The sequence below is a fragment of the Oxyura jamaicensis genome, chromosome 1 (genome assembly GCF_011077185.1).
Source record: "Oxyura jamaicensis isolate SHBP4307 breed ruddy duck chromosome 1, BPBGC_Ojam_1.0, whole genome shotgun sequence".
In the NCBI taxonomy this organism is placed as follows: domain Eukaryota; kingdom Metazoa; phylum Chordata; class Aves; order Anseriformes; family Anatidae; genus Oxyura; species Oxyura jamaicensis.
This window is the reverse complement of record NC_048893.1, coordinates 121,165,071-121,185,753: the sequence shown is the minus strand read 5'-3', so window position 1 is coordinate 121,185,753 and position 20,683 is coordinate 121,165,071.

Below are 20,683 nucleotides of genomic sequence, written 5' to 3'. Positions count from 1 at the left end.
ATGAGATTTATTGGCCCTCAACTGAAGTTTTCATACTCATACATTGTTCTGTATAGTGAGCTTTCATCAAATGCAGCTGGACCTATATGTGAGAGGCAAGTATTAAACAGGAACCTATCCAGCTGAATATTTCAACCAAAACTCAAAAATGACCAATTGTAAAAAACCTCAAAGTACAGAGAAAAATATTAGGTAACAAATTGTTTTAAAGGAATTCAGAATAGCCTAGAAAGCTCTTTATTCATTTCCTTATGGGCCAAATTATTGCTTAATTTTAGAAAGTTTTTGTCATATTATTATTACTATTACTACTACCACCACTTGCACTTGCACTTGTACTTGCACTTGCACTTGTACTTGCACTTCTTCTACTTCTACTTCTACTTCTACTTCTACTTCTACTTCTACTACTCCTTTATAGCTAATTGGTTTAACTCACTATATATAGTTATGGCTATATGTTGTTTAACTCACTTTGAGTACCTGTGTTTTTTTGCTTCTTAAACACAGAAAGGCACAGTGCTGCAGCCTATTGTATCAGAAAATTTCCTTAGAAAGTCCCTCACTGGGAAGCTGATGTTTTTGTTCAGACCAGTCTCTATTGCTTTGCTCTTCCAGACTTCCCATGGAAGAGCAGTGATGGTTTATGCTTGGTTCTTTAAATTCAGCAGACAAGCGTCTCACATCTGGTCAATTACCTGTGTCCTACTTGCCCTTTCTGTCTAATCCCTCTCATATACAAGTCCTTTATGATGTGACAGTTGAACATTAAAAACAATGTGAGGTTAGATCAGACGCAAGCTGAAGGTAACCCCTGTCTAAATGACAGATGCCTGCATTTTACTTACATTTTGCTTCTCCAGCACAAATGCCTGTGAAACTAATCTTTCATATATGATTTTACAGAATTTTAAATTAGAACAAAATTTGTTAGGTTACCTTTTCAAAATTAAAAACATTGACAAAATGAGTTTTGCATAAAAGGTCTATTTATTGGCAATGCTGGTTGAAGGTACAAGATCATGTAGACTTCCTATTAAAAATGACTGAATGAATCCTGGATTTGATGCTTGGGCAGTGGAGTAAAAATAAAGCACCTTAAATACCTTGTGCTGTTGTGCTGACGGATGACACCTTCATGTTCATTTTATGAGCAACTTTAGTGCTATAATTTTGGGACACTTCAACATGTAATTTAAACCTATCTAGAGTCAAGAAGGTTTTTTTTTTTTGTTGTTGTTTGTTTTTTAACCATTAGATCTTGCTTTTCTCTTTCAAACTCATTAGAACTGACATAGATTATATTCTAACATTTTAATTATGATCAGTATGTGCATGGACTTGGTATAAACAAAGGACCATAGAAAAAAGTGCCCATGGAATAAATATTCCCAAGTCACTATCATTTTTTTCTGGGGATACTGGGATAGTCTAAGCCAGAGACCTTTAGCCCTTGCACTGGTCAAAAAGGAATGTTTTTTGATGTAATTTCATCCCATATTTGTATGTATTTAAATTGATACTCAGGTGCAGTTCTCCTGTGCCTAACTTACAGAGCTCCGAGATTTGTCTTGCTCTTCACTTTGCTATTCGTTTAATCATAACTAGTTTCAATAAAACCAGTTTCCAAAGTGTAGTCAGAGGATGACTAGTGGACTGCAAAACAATGGAAATTCTTTCCTGGGTTTATTGAACTGCAGTGTGAATAGCATTTAGAATTTCAAGTGTAAAGGGTGCATGACTGCAAAAAGTGAGGAGAGCAAACAATGACCCATACATCACTCCCCAGCTGTAGAGTCATTAGCATAGACAACATGAATGGATATCACAGGCATTGATTCCCAGTCCCAGCTAGTTTTCATTCTGGACATTCCAGTTTGCTTGGCGTAATCCTCATCATTTCAGAAGTGACACTTCTTCAATAATACTTCATAATACTCAAGATTAATCCAGTATTCACCATAGAATTAATGGAAAACATTAAAAATATATTTTAAAGTTTTTGCCAACTCTAACTATAAACTCAATGACAAATGACGAGAGGCTACTTATATATGTGTTTTCAGAGCTCTCAGCAAATCACAACAAATCCATACATTCACTCCTCAGCCCCCAACCCTTTGCCATTTCCATGCCCTTAACATGGTACTTATTCACTGAAAATTAAAGCGTTATCATTTCTGTATTCAATCCCTCTGTAATAGCGGAAGCAGTAATCTAAACAGGCTGCTAGATTCCAATGACATATTCATTAGGACTGAATTATGAGTTCAGCACATACTGAAAATAGGGAGTGCTTAGTACATTTGTACAGCTGTCATTTTGTTGCAAGCACAGACCAGGAGAGGAATGACTGCAAGAACAACTGCTACAGTTCTATACCTACCAGCTGTTTTGGTAACCATACTCTGCTTTCCTCCTTAAAAATAGTATTCCTCTGACAGGATTTGCCTGACAGCAAAGGAATAAGGTGATATTTTGAACGAAATATAAGAAAAGCGAGGGGGTTCAGGAGTGTTGGGTAAAATATGATTTAAAACTACCAGATGACTGAGAATAAAACCCACTTGCTGCAATATAATTTCCCTTTAAAAAAAGTAAAAAAGCACATAAGTTCACATCACACCATATGTTGTTGAGTTAAATCTGCTTCATAGTTTTGAGTCAAGAACATATGCACCCGGTGAAGTGACAGTTTTTATGGAAAATATGACTGTTTTGTTGGTAAATAAATTAGAAAGCTACAAACAGTCCCTTAAGTGAATTTCTTTTGTCTCATTGATTAGCATGCAGAGCAGCCATTACCATGAAAGAGTGTTTAAGGCCGAGTGACTCCTAATCACTTTAGAGACTGGAGGAGGTGACTATATGCGTATGAAAGTCTGAACAAGCCTGCTTGTCTGAGAAGAGATCACATAAATACATTTGCTTTACTGCAGGTGTCATTTTGATATTTCAGTTCTACCTTTTTGAATGCATAGTGCTCAGCCTGTCAATCAGAGAGGAGTAAGAGAAACAGACCTGTTTTTGCCAGAGACGTTTTCTCATTTGATCCTATATATCTAATGTGTAAATCAAGACATGCCACCTGCTGAGTGAAAGCTTAGTTAGGTTATGTGGGCATTTGTGTTCACTTATCAGGCAGACCACTGTGGCAAAACTGCAGTTGTTTCAGCACAGCCTGCTGAAATTGGTGGAGAGGTGCTGGTGCTCTGTCTGGCATGCTGGAAACTGGTGTGCTCTAGTCTACTGGCAAACTGGTGATACTGCAGAGGCTATGCCAATACCTGTTCTGAGGTGACAGCTTTATGGGAGGGTGGGGAAAGGTCATAGATCCATGGAAAAAAGGACATAGGAAAAGATATAGGAGGGTATATGAAGGATGTAGAGAAGTCTTTGCCTTAGAGAACAGGCTTTTGATGTGACTAGTTGCATTCTGAGTTTGGGACTAGTAAAAGGATATCTGAGTCACTACTGTGCCTCAGGTGGCAAAGTGGCCAAACTCAAATACTTTGACATTGTTGACTTCTGTGCTAGTGCTACCTGAAATAGCAAGGGCAGTTTCTGAACAGCAGCACATGTGTATTCTGTTAGGGTATGTGATAAAAGCTGGTCTGCACACCCACAACTGAGCTTAGAGTGACAACTTGGGGGAAGCCCCAATAATACCCTGCCCAGACACTCCCAGGTCCATCCCAGGAGCCACCATCCCAAATGAAGGCCCAAAGATGAGCAGAGGGAAACCCAAATTAGACATTCAAATTGAGGGACACCTTGTCAGGGATACTCTCTGGATCAGCTTTTGGAATACGTGGGTTGCCTCCTTGGGGTGGGGCATATTATCATCAGCAGGAGAGCACCTGAAAAGCAACACTAAGGAATTCCAGCCACTCCAGCCAGTAACTCAGCTTCATCAGGGGCTCAATTTAAGTGTCTCTATGCTAATGCTTGTAGCATGGGGAATAAACAAGAGGAGTTAGAGATGTATACACACCTGCAGGGCTATGACCTCACTGGCATTATGGAAATGTGTTGGGATGGCTCCCATGTCTGGAGTGTTGGAATGGAAGGATACAGGCTCTTCAGGAAGAACAGGCAAGGGAGACAAGGAGGGGGCATCGCCCTCTATGTCAGTGAGCAACTGGAGTCCATGGAACTCTGCCTGGGGATGGACGAGGAGCTGAAAGAGAGCTTGTGGGTCAGGATTACAGGGAGGGCAGGGACAGGAGGCATTATAGTGGGGGTCTGCTACAGGCCACCTGATCAGGAAGACCAACCAGATGAGGCCCCCTTTAGACAGAAGTGGCCTCCTGTTCACAAGACCTGGTCCTCATGAGGGCCTTCAACCACCCCAATACGGTTGGAGGGACAGCACAGAGAGGAATACAAAGAGGTTATTCAAGCAGCCAGGAATCAGGTTAGGAAAGATAAAGCCCTATTAACATTAAATATGGCCAGGGACATCAAGGGCAACAAGATAGGTAGAAAAGTGATAAAAGGAAGACTAGGGAAGTTGTGGGCCCTCTCTGGATGGAAACAGGAGAACTAGTTTCCTCGGATATGGAGATGGCTGAGGTACTCAATGACTTTTTTTGCCTCAGTCTTTACTGACAAGAGCTTTAGCTACACAGACCAAGTCCCAGGAAGCAAAGGTGGGATTGGGAGAATGTTGAACACCCACTGTAGGAGAAGATTAGGTTCAAGACCATCTAAGAAACTTAAAGGTGCACAAGTCCATGGGACGTGATGAGATACATCCATGGGACGTGATGAGATACATCCATGGGTCCTGAGGGAACTAGTGGATGTAGTTGCTAAGCCACTATTCATCATATTTGAGAGGTTATGGCAGTCTGATGAAGTTCCTACTGACTGGAAGAGAGGAAACATAACCTGAATTTTTAAAAAGGAAAAAAAGGAAGACCTGGGGAACAACATGCCAGTCAGTCTCACCTCTGTGCCTGGCAAGATCATGGAGCAGATACTCCTAGAAACTATGCTAAGGCACATGGAAAACAGAGAGATGATTGATGACAGCAAATATGGCTTCACTAAGGGCAGATCGTGCCTGAAAAATCTGGTGGCCTTCTATTATGGGGTTACAACATTGGTGGATAGAGGAAGAGAAACTGAAATCATCTACCTGGACTTATGCAAAGCATTTGACACTGTCCTGCATGATATCCTCTTCTCTAAATTGGAGAGACATGGATTTGATGGATGGACCACTCAGTGTGTAAGGAATTGTCTGGATGGGTTGCACTCAAACAGTTGTGGTCAATGGCTCAATGTCCAGGTGGAGATCAGTAATGAGCGGTGATCCTCAGGAGTCAGTATTGGAACTAGCACTATATAACATCTTTGTCAATGACATGGACAGTGAGATTGAGTAAACCCTCAGCAAGTTTGCTGATGACACCAAGCTGTATGGTGAGCTTGACACGTTAGAGGGAAGGGATGCCATCCAGAGGGACCTGGACAAGCTTGAGAGGTGGGCCTGTGCAAACCTCATGTGGTTCAACAAGGCCAAGTTCAAGGTCCTGCATCTAGGCCAGGACAATCCCAAGCACAAATACAGGCTGGGTGGAGAATGGATTGAGAGAAGCTCTGAAGAGAAGCCTGGGGTTGTTTGTTCATTAGAAGATTGACATGAGCTGGCAATGTGCGCTTGCAGCCCTGAAACCCAACTGTATCTTGGGCTGCATCAAAAGCAGTGTGGCTGAGGGAGGTGATTCTCCCCCTCTGCTCTGCTCTCTTGAGACCCCACCTGGAGTACCGTGTTCAGCTCTGGGGTCCCCAACACAAGGACATGGACCTATTAGAACAAGTCCAGAGGAGGGCCAGGAGGATGATCAAAGGGCTGGAGAATGTCTCCTATGAAGACAGGCTGAAGGAGTTGGGGTTTTTCAGCCTGGAGAACAGAAGGCTCTGGGAAGGCCTTATAGTGGCCTTCCAGTACCTAAAGGGGACCTATGGGAAAGCTCGGGAGGGACTCTTTGTCAGGGAGTGTAGCAACAGGACAAGGGGTAATGATTTTAAACTAAGAGAGGGTAGGTTTAGATTAGATTTAAGGTAGAAATTCTTTAATCTGAGGGTGGTGAGGCACTGGAACATGTTGCCCAGAGAAGCTGTGGATGCCCCATCCCTGGAGGTGTTCAAGGCCAGGCTAGATGGGTCTTTGGGCAACCTGGTCTGATGGTAGGTGTTCCTGCCATCAGACCAGGGGGTTTGTAATTAGATGAACTTTAAGGTCCCTTCCAACCAAACCATTCTGTGATTCTATAATTATGGGATACATAGAAATAACATTTTGGCGTCTCACAGCACTTATAATGACATGCTTTGGGGAGGAAGCAAATATGGGAAAATAGAGGAGTAGGGAGACAAAAAGGATAGGTCATGTGTAAATAGCAGGTGGGTCACTATCCTTGCTTGACTGTACCCTCTGCCTAGTGACTGCAGTGTGTCCAGACTTTGTATTAAAATACCTTTGTAGCTCTTTCCTGGGTGAGGGACTCTACCTTGTGTGCATGTATGTACAGGGTGTGAGTGCAGCAACTGCAGTCTGATTGCAGGTCAGAGGGCCCCATGTTCACAGCACCAGCAATGAGAGTGAGTACAAATGGATGCATGTATGATGGCTTGTGAAGATCAGGTTCAACCAGCTGGTGAACAGGGGAAATGACTTGGTGACAAGGGGTGAGAGCAATGGCACAGAGGGTTGGCTGTTGGACTTGTGAGTCCCAGCCAGCTCAGTGTGCGCACAGCGGTGCTGGGGGGTGTATGTCCACGGGCCAGCAAATGGGGAGAAATGGGATCCAGGATAAAGTTGAATTTACATGGGATAATGGCATATATTTAATTACAGACTTCTTTAGCACATTTAGGACACTGTATTACCCTGGTGTCTGCAGAGGGCTATTGACTTTTGGAATTAGAAGGTCTTTGTTGACCTTTTCTCTCATTTTCACAGGCCTTGCTTTTTTTTTTTTTATTTTTATTTTTATTTTTTTATAATTCCCATAATGTATTGTAGTATGACTGTGTTTGAGCACCCACAGACTGTATGTGGCAAATGGCTGATCTCTAACTAACTGGAGTGCTCTAGTCAGCATTTATCTTTTATATGAATAAAGCATGAGTTTGCCTTCAAGGTTCTGTGCAACTGTGACTGTAATAAAAAAAATGTCTTTGGCTTCTTTCACATCCTTGCCCTCTTTTGTCCAAAAGAGGGCAGTCTATGCCTGACTGTCTTCCAATTTTTAGCTTTTTTGCCTTTTTTTTTTTTTTTTTCTCAACATTCAACCTTTAATTGCACAAAAGATGGTGTCACCTTTTACTTACAGTTCAAAATATGTGGATACCTTTGCTTCTTCACTAATGAGAATGATTCACAAAATAGGGGAAAAGAAAACTACTCACTGCAATTTTGAAAATAATAAAGCATGCATTTTCTTTATATATATATATATATATTTCTCCACAAGTGAAATATTTTTCCCACAAGGAAAGAGAGGGCTCTTGTTTTAATCTATCGTGTTAATGTGTTTATAGTATAATCAGGAAAGTAGCATTAGCCTTTCACATAGTGGAAGGATAAATTAATCCTGGTAGATCTAGTCTTATGCATCTGTGTGGCACCATATTCTCTCTCTTGATGTGAAAGCTGCTTGGGACAAACACAGGCATTAGGTAACTTGTCCTGTGATTGTGCAGCAGTACTAACATTTCAGGAGATACGTGTCTGAGTAGTCAAGAATTCACCAACGCAACATACTGTGGAGAGATGCTGTTGCCTAACTCTGCATTTCATCCTTCTGTCTTTTTTAGTGTTGCAAGCTGTGTCCTTCATGTCCACATATTTTGCCTATGGCAGGAAAGGAAGAATGTTATTATGTTACAGGCACCCCCAAACCCCAGAGTGTCCCCTTGGTGGTTTAGTTTTACTTTGGTCTGCAGCAATGTAGGGAGAACCAAGCCAATTTCCCACCTTTTACAGAGAAGCTGTATGTGAAAGCAGATCTGCAAATGACCAAGCACAGCAGCCAGTGCATGAAGAAGATGAGAAAACTTAGATTCAACAGTCAGTGAAGTTTAAAATACAGCAGTCTGCTTATGGATTTTATTTTCTGTTCATATTTGATCATAGTTTAGTCCCCTTTTTCTGAATGTGTGACTGACGTAACTTACGGGATATAGGAAAGAGGTTTGTGGATGCTCATTTGGGATGGCCTAAATAGTTGGCAAACCATAAGTAAAGCTCTCCCACATCAACATAGTTATGCAGCATAACATCACGTACTCTCCATATGCAGATGTGCATATAGATATGTACATACATAAAACGCTATCCATATGTATGTATATCATTGAAAGAACTCCTAGTAAAGTGCTGTGGTGACAGCACTAAGCAATGACTTAATGTATTAACAGCAGACCTATTGATATTAAAAATGCAGATCTGTTATTTCTCATTGATTAATATAGCTAATCATTCATATAGAGTAAATTAACCCCACCAAATCAATCACAAAATAAGAAGTTGTCTAAGTAAGTTCCTGCTTTACAGAACTCTTCCACCATTACTTACCCTGGGATCTCTACTGCAACGTACTATGCCAGAATTTTTGAGTGAGTGGGAGAGAGAAAGGGTATGCCTACATGTGGTGGTTTTACTCGGGTGGGTGGCTGAGCTCCACCACAACTGCTCTCTCACTCCCCCTCCTCAAAGAGGAACAGGGAGAAAATACAATGAAAGGGGCTCAAGGGTTGAGATAAGGACAAGGAGATCGCACAGTAATGATTTTGACGGGCAAAACAGACTCAGCATAGGGAGACAGTAAGATTTATTGCCTATTACTAACAAGCTAGAGAAGTGAGAAACAAAGGAAAGAAACTAAAAGCACCTTCCCCCCCCATCCACCCTCTTCCACCTCCTCCCCCTGAGCGGTGCAGGTGAACGGGGGAATGGGGGTTATGGCCAGACTATAGCGCTGCTTCTCTGCCGCTCCTTCTCGGTCACTCTCGTCCCCTGTGCTGTGGGGTCCCTCCCATGGGATGCAGTCCTTGCTGAACTGATCCGGCGTGGGCTTCCCACAGGCAGCAGCTCTTCAAGAACTGCTCCAGATATGGGTCCATACCACGGGGGTCCATCCATCAGGAGCAAACTGCTCCAACCTGGTCCCCCACAGGCAGCAGCTCCTGACAGGTCACCTGCTCCTGGGTGGGCTCCTCTCCACGGGCTGCAGGTCTGGCCCGGAATCTGCTCCGGCAGGGGTCTTCCACAGGCCGCAGTCTCCGTCGGTGCAGGGCCACCTGCTCCACTGTGGTCTCCTCCACGGGCTGCAGCGTGGAACCCTGCTCCACCGTGGTACTCCATGGGCTGCAGGGGGACATCCTGCTTCACCATGGTCCTCACCAAAGGCCGCAGGGGACTTCTGCTCTGGTGCCTGGAGCACCTCTCCCCCTCCTTCTGCAGTCACCTTGGTGCCTGCAAGGCTGTTCCTCACTCCTCTCACTCTCCCAGCTGCTGTGTGGCGCAGCATTTTTTTTTTCCCTGTCTTAAATCTGCTCTCACAGAGACAAAAACAACATCACTTATAGGCTCAGCTCTGGTCAGCAATGGGGTCCTTACCAAACATGGGGCAGCTTCAAGATCCTTCTCACAGAAGCCACCTCTATGGCCCCCTGCTACCAAAACCTTACCATGTAAACCCACTATACTACATATATACTCATCTTACTCTTTTCATAGTCCACAAAACGTGAGCCTGGCTCTGTCATTTTCGTTATCTCATTTTCAATTCTCCTTGTTTCACCTCTTTTGTCTTTTTCCACTCTCTGCAGATCTTGTCATGACTCACAGCAGATCTTGGATAAGGACACAGACTGCTACCACTTGCAAATATTACCTATTTCTTCACAATCTTCTCAAGAAAAATTAGAAATCACTGTCACATCAATAAGTTTTTGGATCTCTGATTTTATGACCAGATTTTTTTTTTTTTTTTTAATGAAATAATGGAAGGTCAAAAATAACAGACTTGACAGCAAAGAGGCAGTGCTCAGAAACAGAAAAGTGAACGAATGGACAGACAGATTCAGGGAGCACTGAAAGACCAGAGGAGAAATAAGACAGTTGCTACCCAGTAACAGAAACTGATCACCTGTCTCTTCCTGCTGTCTTGGGCTGAACAGTAAGGATGCACCCTCCTACAATTACCAGTCCACCTATGAAATCAGTTCAAGCCTGAAATCAACCCAACTCTTTCACTGTCTTCCTCTTTACGGACTAGCTGATAGAAATACTGAGCATGGGGATTCAGGCAGTGCTTGGGAATCTACATTTCAGAATTAAAGGTTGAATTTTAAAGATGATTAAAAAAAAATCTGTGCACTAAATTCTGTGCTGAGTTTACTTACCTAATGATAGGTGCACATTAATCTCAATGTGAATGTAATAACCTTATTCCCTCTAGTGATTACAGCTGGGGGTGAAATTCTGTCATGGTCTGTACTCTGCTGAACTACATAGTTTAGGGAAAAACTAATTTAGTGAATATAAAGCCCATAGAGGGGGTGAGAGGGGGTGAGGACTCAGATGTCTGTACTGAGACCAAGCTACTTAATTATTTCTTAGGATTTCTGTCTTCCACTTTCTTTCATCAGACAAAACAAAATATATCTGTTTTAGTTTGCAGTCATGGGTCAGGAACTGTCCATTGGTTTTAATTAAGAAAATCAGCTAATGTAAAATATTCTTTTTTTTCTTACTTTTTTTTTTTTTTTTTCTTCCCAGATGATCCTTCATAGTATTTTTATTAAGGTTTTACCTATACCCATGTCTGTACATATACCAGTCTATCTATCAATAGAATCATAGAATCAGAGAATATCTCACATTGGAAGGGACCCACAAGGATCATTGAGTCCAATTCCTGGCTCCACATAAGAGCACCCAAAAAGCAGATAATGTGTTGGAGAGCATTGTCCAAGTAGCTCTTGATCTCCATCAGTGGCTCAGTGCCATGACCAGTGCCCCGGAGAGCCTGTTCCAGGACTCAGCCACCCTCTGGGTGAAGAGCTTTTTCCTGAGATCCAGCCTGAACCTGCTTTGGTGTGGCTTCAAGCCACTGTACTGTTGTACAGAATCTAGGCATAAGAAAGATTAGAAATGTCTTAGGTGAAGGCAAACAAGCAGCATTAGACAGTCATGCTTAGTTCATTTACACCCATGAGTTTTCAGGTTTTGGCACTGCATTAATCAATAGCACATGCTTCCTCATTAAAGTTAAGTCAACAATTAAAGTGGTCTTATCAGGTAAGCATTAGAACATCACTGATTACCTAGTGTATGTTATTATAGGTAATTTTATGTTATTGTTGTAATATTTTATATTGTAATTTTTTACGTCAGGAATTTCTTACGTGGGGTAGAGTACCAGGACATTTCTCAAAGTTGAAACAATAATCCTTTGCATCAAAAGTACTCAAAAAAGTAAACTGTGTCCATAAATAAACTTTACAGTAGTCTTTTACTATGAAAGTGTAAAGGTGAAACAGAACCTTTTCTTCTGATTTAGGAATAGATATGAAAACTAATCCTCATAAAAGTTTTTATAGTCTTAAAACAGAGCAACTCAGTGCTGTTGAGAAGAAACTCAATGCCATTTTTAGCTGGTCAGATGAGTTATACAAAGTGCTACTGGAGGAAGAGGTAACCAGAAATCAACAGAGCAATGGCTTGTGTACCAGGCTCCAGATTCCCAAAGGCCTTTCCCCAAACCACAGATGTTACAGGCCACAACAAACTCTACACTCTGTTATCAAAAGCCTACCTATTTTTTAGCCTAGCCTCATTTGCTTAAATTTTTGATTGAAAGACATTTCATCACTGATTTTTAAGACATTTGAGAACCACTTGGAAAACTTATCAGGTGAGAAGAAAACTTCTGAAGGAAAGAACAAAACTTTTAATTGTGAAGAACATATATAGAAGAGGGGAGGAATAGCAAGTGGAGGGAGAAACAAAACAAAACATTTTCACTCCCGGAAAAGACCATACTGATCTTAGACAAATAAATGCAGTAACTCCTCAGAAACTGAAAGCATTTGAATGTGAATGAAAATCACACAGGAAAGTTAGGAAACATTTCCCACAGAGGAACTTGAACTCTGCTATTTGGTAAATAAAGTGTATTGTATTTACAAATGTTTATATTAAAGAAAAAGACAGTAAGTTTTATCTATTAAAATATTAGGTAAGAAAATAATCATCAGTAAACTCTAGAAAAAAATCCAGTTTTTATTATTTTGAAAACAAGGTTAAATAGAATTTTGTATATTAAAATGACAATCATCTCTAACACTAATTCAGAAAAGGAGTCTTTAGAAAGATGAACTGGAGAAAAGGTTCACAGGTTGCTTAAGCAAGTGAAAGTACTTCCTGAAAATGTAAACTTTTCTTTCATTCAGTGGAAAATTCTCTATGTAGAAATGTATTTCCTATTTTACAAAAAAAAAAAAATATTTCCTTTATTTTTTTTACCCTACATTCAATATGTATGTGCCATTTTTTTTTTTTTTTTTTTTCCTGAACTGACTGTAATAGCTTTAGTAGCACTAGCTATTATACTAAATAACTCTGCTTAGAAATTTTTTTCTAATATTTACTAGTTTCTTTTTCAGTGTTCTTCAGGAAGAATTTAGAAAGAATGCCTGTGTAGTGGGTTTACGTAGCAAGGTTTTGGTAGCAGGGGGCCATAGGGGTGGCTTCTGTGAGAAGGATCTTGAAGCTGCCCCATGTTTGGTAAGGACCCCACTGCTGACCAGAGCTGAGCCTATAAGTGATGTTGTTTTTGTCTCTGTGAGAGCAGATTTAAGACAGGGAAAAAAAAAATGCTGCGCCACACAGCAGCTGGGAGAGTGAGAGGAGTGAGGAACAGCCTTGCAGGCACCAAGGTGACTGCAGAAGGAGGGGGAGAGGTGCTCCAGGCACCAGAGCAGAAGTCCCCTGCGGCCTTTGGTGAGGACCATGGTGAAGCAGGATGTCCCCCTGCAGCCCATGGAGTACCACGGGGGTTCCACACTCCAGTCTGTGGAGGAGACCATGGTGGAGCAGGTGGACCTGCACCGATGAAGACTGCGCCCTTTGGAGGACACCTGCCAGAGCAGATTCCGGGCTGGACCTGCAGCCCGTGGAGAGGAGCCCATGCAGGAGCAGGTGACCTGGCAGGAGCTGTTGTCTGTGGGGGACCAGGTTGGAGCAGTTTGCTCCTGAGGGATGGACCCCCGTGGTATGGACCCATACCTGGAGCAGTTCCTGTGGGAAGCCCACGCCGGATCAGTTCAGCAAGGACTGCATCCCGTGGGAAGGACCCCACAGCACAGGGGACGAGAGTGACCGAGAAGGAGCAGCAGAGAAGCAGCGCTATAGTCTGGCCATAACCCTCATTCCCCCGTTCACCTGCACCGCTCAGGGGGAGGAGGTGGAAGAGGGTGGATGGGGGGGGAAGGTGCTTTTAGTTTCTTTCCTTTGTTTCTCACTTCTCTAACTTGTTAGTAATAGGCAATAAATCTTACTGTCTCCCTATGCTGAGTCTGTTTTGCGCGTCACGATAATTACTGCATGATTTCCACATCCTTATCTCAACCCTTGAGCCCCTTTCATTGTATTTTCTCCCTGTTCCTCTTTGAGGAGGGGGAGTGAGAGAGCGGTTGTGGTGGAGCTCGGCAGCCCACCTGAGTATTAGCACCACAGCCTGCCAGCATAAAAGACTCTATTACTTTATACGAAAAACACACACTTTCCCCAATATACGAGACTACAACTGCTGTTGAACTGGGACACAAATTATTAATGATCTTAGAATAGTTATGACTAATCTTTGTGCACTTAAGAAGAATCTGCAACCATGTAGGAAAAGCAGCTTCTAAATATTCTCAGGCTCCTGAAAGTTGTTGTTGAACACAGTTTTTGGTTTTGAGCAAGAATATACAAAATAATAGATGCTTCCAGGAAAAAGCTTTGTCACAGCCCACTGATAGTAAAGGAAAATCTATCTGACTTTCTACCTAGGCAACTTCTCAAATGCATGTAGCCTTGAGATGTAGGTTAGTGATTATTTTAATTTTCTGTCTTTTTGTCTGAAAGTTGAGGAGGTTAAGAAAGACAGGATAGAGCTCTGAACTCTCTTTTCATTTTCTCGTTCTGTGTTCTCCCACAGTTTATTTGCTTCTCGTGCCAGTCTAAGTCAAGGACAAGTTTTCAAAGAAAGGCAAGCTGTGTGACACTCTTCTGCATCCAAACCTAAACTACTCATTCTTTACTACACACAAATTCTTTATACTGCTTCTATAGAATGGCTGTGTGGGCGTTGGCTATGAATGTAGAGGGACGCAGAAAATTATGATAAAATGTTTTCCTTTCCCACAAGTTAAACGCAAGAATATACATGTACACTATACACTATTCTTATACAACAGAGTACAAACTTAAACATGTGTTATACATACTATGTATCATGCATTCAATATATTCACACACAACATACTTTGACATGTAAGCCCTAAGTACTTGGAAACAAATCAGATTAAGAAAGAAATATTTAGTATTTAATACTTAAGACTATTTAATATTAGAGCTTTCTAATTTATTATAATGCAATTTCCCCAAACCATATGTTGCATAAGAGTGATACTGTGCACAAGCTGTACTGAGAGATACAAGAAATAACTGGTAACAGTAAGTAAAAATATTAGGATGGTGTTAAAAGATGTTAAACAAATTAGAGGGCTGGGCCGTCACCAAGCACATGAAATTCAACAATAATTTCTTGTTGGCAGGTATGCTCTACTCCTAAGCTTGATGTAAGTATTTCTCAGGCTTATGAACCACACTAGGCCTCAACTGTTCATCGCACACTGGAATTAAAGAACACGGTAAGGAATCTGAGTTTGACTATGAGTCAATCACTTCATCTTACAGATATAGTGTCCAGAGCCTGCGCAGGACTTTGAAGGGGAACACTAGCACAGGGGAGCAGAGGGACAAGTGCTGATCTCTTCTCTCTGGTGACCAGTGATAGGACATTATGGAATGGCATAAGGCCATGCCAGAGGAGGTTCAGGTTAGATATTAGGGAAAGGTTTTTCACAAAGCACCAGACACTCATTTACCACTTCTCCTCAATGCATACGTTTTGCATTTGTGTCTGGTTTCTTTTTTTCCCCCTCTAACATAGTTATCATTGCACTGTGCAAAACTGGGGGTGTCAGAATATTAGCTGATGCCTAAGGAGTTTCTTACAGAAGGGGGCTGCTGTATCTTAGTCTAGACTATGAGTGGATTGAACTACGGTTCATCTTGTTTTCCACTTTTGTTCTGTATTTTTCCCGTCTATACCTTTATACCTTTTCTATACTTCTTATACATTAGTGTGCTGGGTTTGGCTGGAATGGAGTTAACTTTCCCTGCAGGGTCCTATATAAACATTGTGGTCTACATTTGTAGCTAGAACCCTGGTATCACACCAGTGTTGTATCTATTTCTGAGCAGGGCTGGTACAGCACTGAGACTCCCAAAGCCAGCAGGCTGGGGGTGGGCAAGAGGTGGGGAGGGGACATCATCAGGGCAGCTGACCTAAACCATCCAAAGGGATATTCCACACCATGTGATGTCACACTCAGCAATAAAAGGTGGGGAAGGGAAGGGGGTGTGGGGGGATGTGTCTCTGCATAAAGACATCTGTCATGTAATCATTTAGGTAGGAAAAGATCTTTAGAATCTACGAGTCCAACCATCAACATAACCTACCAAGTCCCATCACTGATCCAAGTCTCTTAACGTCATGCCCGCACATCATATCTATATCTGTCTATATAGTCTATATCTATACCTATCAATATCCATGTTTTTTCTTTGATTCAGTTTGAATTCTTGCAGATCCAGTTCTTAGAAAGTCAACTAAAGGAAAACAAAGAGGACAGCTATTTTTGTGCACATAACAATGAAAAGTCTTAGCACTTACTGCTTTAAAAAAGTCAGACCAAAAAATTAATTCCACATATTTTATCTTCTGACTTTACTTCTTTTGAGAACCAATGCTGTCTTATTAGCTGCTTCTGCTCAGTTCTCAGGATCAGGCTATACCCACCTCTACAGCTTTGAGTCTACTTGATTTCTATTTCACTTTATGTATTTTAAGTCATCTCTGAACTGGTCTCACTCTGTTTTTTCCATTTGACAGTTGGGTAGTTAAATCTCTCCTGTGATAAGTGTAGGTGAAGCAGGTAGTGACAAGCAAACCCACTTCTTGACAAGATGAGTTTGTGCCTTCATGAACTGCATTTCCAGGAAAAATCTTTTGACTTCTGAAATGGTATTTGTCAATAAGAGGCATAGACATATTTATGCATAAAGGTATCTATACTTTTGAAAATGTACTCCAGAGCTGCAAAAGAAGATGTTCATTGAGATTTTCAAAACTGTGGGCTTGTATCTGGCTACTCTGTTACTGTTAAAACTTGACCCCAGACAGTTCAATTGAAGCATCTTAATATGGGTCTCAATTGAAGCATTAGGCTTTGTGATCTCTTCAGAGAGCCTGTGCCTAAAGGATGTTAGCTCCTCATCCCAACATAATTTTAGGTAAATGGGATGATATGCAAATTCTTTGCACCATATTACTACTCACCATATTTTTGGAAAGTCTGCCTTTCTCTTTTGTCATAGGTTTCTCCAGATACCCTTACATGGTGTCAGCACTGTGATGGGACTTAATTTTTAAATCTTAGCTTGCAAAATCCTACATTAGTTCCAAGTGGGACTTTGAGAAGAGAATTTGCAAACACCTATTCCGTTAGGCATCTGTGCACTTTAACACTAAAATATAATTATCATTCAGTCATGTACTTTCACATTCAAGACAAATCACCTCCCTCTACAGGTCTAGTCAGCTTTAGCCCTGCTTCCTTATTGTATACAGTGCCTGCACTGTGGCTTATAGTTGCACTAAAGTCTGAGGCAAGGAACGAGCTCAAGCATGGAGAGGCATACAATTATGTTTTGCTCTTGTAGAACATAGCAGCAGAACAGCTTCTCATTGACCCCTTTAATCTCAGGTCCAACATCATACATAGCCAGCAAAGCAGTGTAGACAGCAAATTATTAGATTTAGACAAGTTTGCAACTACCTGGGATGCTACTAACATAGTCCTCTCTCTTTTAATGATTCAGATAGACGGGGATTCTAGTTTATGTTCAGCCTACTGTTTCCTGAGGTGAAAAGTCATGTGTACAATAAACTTTCATACAAATAAAAAAAAAATATATCATTGTGATGGTTTTACTCGAGTGGGCAGCCGAGCTACACCACAATCGCTCTCACACTCCTCCCCTCCTCAAAGAGGAAGGGGGAGAAAAGACAACACAAAGAGCTCGAGGTTTGAGATGAAAATGATTTAATTAAAGGGAAGGGGAATGGGGAGAAAAAGAAACAACAAGGCTGCGCGGAAGCACAGAGAGAAAGGAAAAAAAAGTTATCTACTTCCCATCAATGAACAGTGTTCGGCCACATCCCGCGAAGCAGGGCCTCAAAACGCCTACCGGTTGCTCAGGAGAGACCCTCCGCCATGAGAGCCCCCCTTTTATTGCTAAGTGTGACATCAGGTGTTATGGAATACCTCTTTGGTTTGTTTAGGTCAGCTGCCCCTCCCCATCAATTGCCCACCCCCAGCCTGATGCCTGCTGGCTCCTGGGGACTTGGAGGGAGTTCTGATGTTGTGCCAGCACTATGCAGCAGCAGACACAACACTGGAGTGATACCAGTGCTGTTCCAGCTATGAGTGCAGAGCACAGCACTGTGTGGGCTGCTGCAGTGAAAGGTGACTCCATCCCAGACAGACCCAACACAATCATCATGGCTGAATACAATTTAAAGAAAACCAGTGAGAGGAGGGCTGTGTAATTATTCCCCTTCTTTCCAGATGATGTTCATAGTATCACACTGTACTAACGAGCCAGGTCTCTGGTGTCTTCAGTAAAACCAATGTGTGACATAGTGCATAGTATATCCCAAACACATACATTATTATTATTATTATTATTTTTTTTTTCCTCTGATTAGCCTCTGGAACAAAGTGTCTTACAATAGGAAATTTTCGGAAAATAATAGAAATCATTTATAATTTGTATATATACATATGCACATACAAATACAAGTATATGTTGTAAGTCTGGCTGGAATGTTATTTCCCTGCAGCAGCCCATACAACGCTGCGCTCTGCACTTGTAGCTAGAACAGCACTGGTATCACAAGGGTGTTGAGTCTTCTGCTGCTGAGAAGTGCTGGCACAGCATCAGGACTTTCTCTAACCTCCTAGGGGGTAGGCAAAAAAGTGAGAAAGAATCATCACCAGGGCAGCTGACCTAAACCAACCAAAGGGATATTCCATACCATATGATGTCACACTCAGCAATAGAAGGTGGAAAAAGGAAGAAGAGGGGAGGGGTGGGCTCTTGTTGTGAAAATGTCTGTCCTCCTCCCGAACACCGGCTACGTGCATTGAGGCCCTGCTTCAAGGACGTGGTCAAGCATCGCTCATTTGTGGGAAGTAGAGAGTAATTTCTTTTCCTCTGCACTTCCACATAGCCTTTACTTGTTTTGTTTTGTTATTCCCTTTCACCCTCCCTCTTCCCCTTTCCCTTTTTTCCCTTTAGTTGAATTGTTTAATTAATAATAATATTTCCTTAATATTTTTTTTCCGTTTAATTAAATCATCCTTATCTCAACCGGTGAGTTGTTCTTTCCTTTACGTCTTCCCCTCCTCATCTGAGGAGGGGGAGTGAGAGAGTGGTTGTGGTGTTCAGCTGCCTAGCACGGTAAAACCACCACATATGTATACATGCATATGCATATATTCTTAGCTATCTCTGAACATAAAAAGAATTCCAGAAGCTGTGAAAATTTGTTAGTCAATTTTTATTGAACAAAGACATTCATGAAGATTAGGGACTTGTGCAGGACAGGCCTTTTAAGTTCTTTATAATGAACAAAGCCTGTATGAAGTACAGAGAAAATGAGTCAGTGATCAAACAAGGTTGTTTTCTCCATTTAAGAAGTTTTGAGAGTGGGTGAATTTATTATAGTCAAGTTTAGAGTAGGTAAAACCTGAATGGAAATATTTTCATAACACTGTCAAGTGAGCATAAGGAAAGGTAGGTCAATGGCAGTTACATTAACTCAAGTCATTTACTTCTAAAAAGGCGTTGTTTCATATCCATTTATAAACATATGTATGATCTGTCCTGTCTATGTAGGAAAAGAGACAGAACCGATCAAATAAATGAATCAACTTGAGGCATCTGTGTGTGATATTCAAGAGGCTTGGAGTTACAGTATTTAAGAAAATGTTCTGTTCAAACCTGCTCTAGAGAAGTTTTCAAAAGTTACAAAAGGGATTGTATCAGGCTTTTTGTGATAAAATATATTACATTTGTTCATGTTGGAGAATGATTGAAACCTTAGGAACAAGGCCTCAACAGGGCACATTTTTCTTACAATTAATCACATGCATAAATGTTTTTCTGAAATGGAGCCCTGTAGGAAACTTAGGTAGAATTACTGCCTGTTAGCAATATTAACCCTGTGGGATATATTATTGGGAAAATTGTTTTTAATAAATAATATGTATTTGTTCAGGGGACATTCACTGAAGATAAAGGTTCTGAAGCAGGGGATTGAGCAAATGAAAATCTTGGCAATTGGGATAGAGCTCAAGTAAAGAAAAAAATGTTCAAGAACATTTGATCCAGCTGTCTTTCCCCAGCCCTTAACATTGCTTTTGGTTTAATACCATTTTACTACCACTGCCATTAGAAGAAGTTACCCTACTGTAGATATGCCATTTCATGCAGTGTTCAAACATAGTTCTCTCAGAAGTTTCCAGTTAAAATATAATAAAAAAAATGGATGTGACTCTATTTTGTTCAAGCTAATTATGTATTGTGACTTAATGTGTAAGAAACAAGAAATCTCGAAGACTGTATATTACTTTCACAGTGGGTGATCAAAACATTATTTAGTGCTTCTGTAATTATGATATATTAGGAGAATTCACGTTCAGACTCACAACATCCACCTGAATTATGAGACAAGTTAGAGTACACTGTGCTATAATAGATACAATAAAGGAGAACAGTTTACAATATGCTAGCAGACTTTTCATTGATAATGTATTCAACTAAGTTTGTTGTTAAAAAGCCACAGGTGTAAAGCACATTAAAATGTAATTGCAGTGACAGTTCAATGCAGTTGTTGCATATTACATATTAGAGCATATTTTAACTATTTACTTTTAACATATTTATGCACCTGAGCAACCACATCTAAAAGGTCATAAAAGAGGAAAAGGTAAAAAAGGAACCATAAAGCCAAATGACAAAGAGAACAAGAGTTATGAGCATAACTGGTGAGTACTGTAGTAAATGTATGAATGGACAAGGAACTGCTTAATGCTCTCACATATACATTTTCCACCATAGGAAGAAATCAAAATGCACTTACCCACAGGCTGCTGAGCACTGCTGAGCTTTGACTAGTCTCCTGGAACATTAATCATTTGCAAACTCTCAGTTGTTAATGTGAATAGAAATTAAATAAACAGTCTGTTACTCAGAACTCAA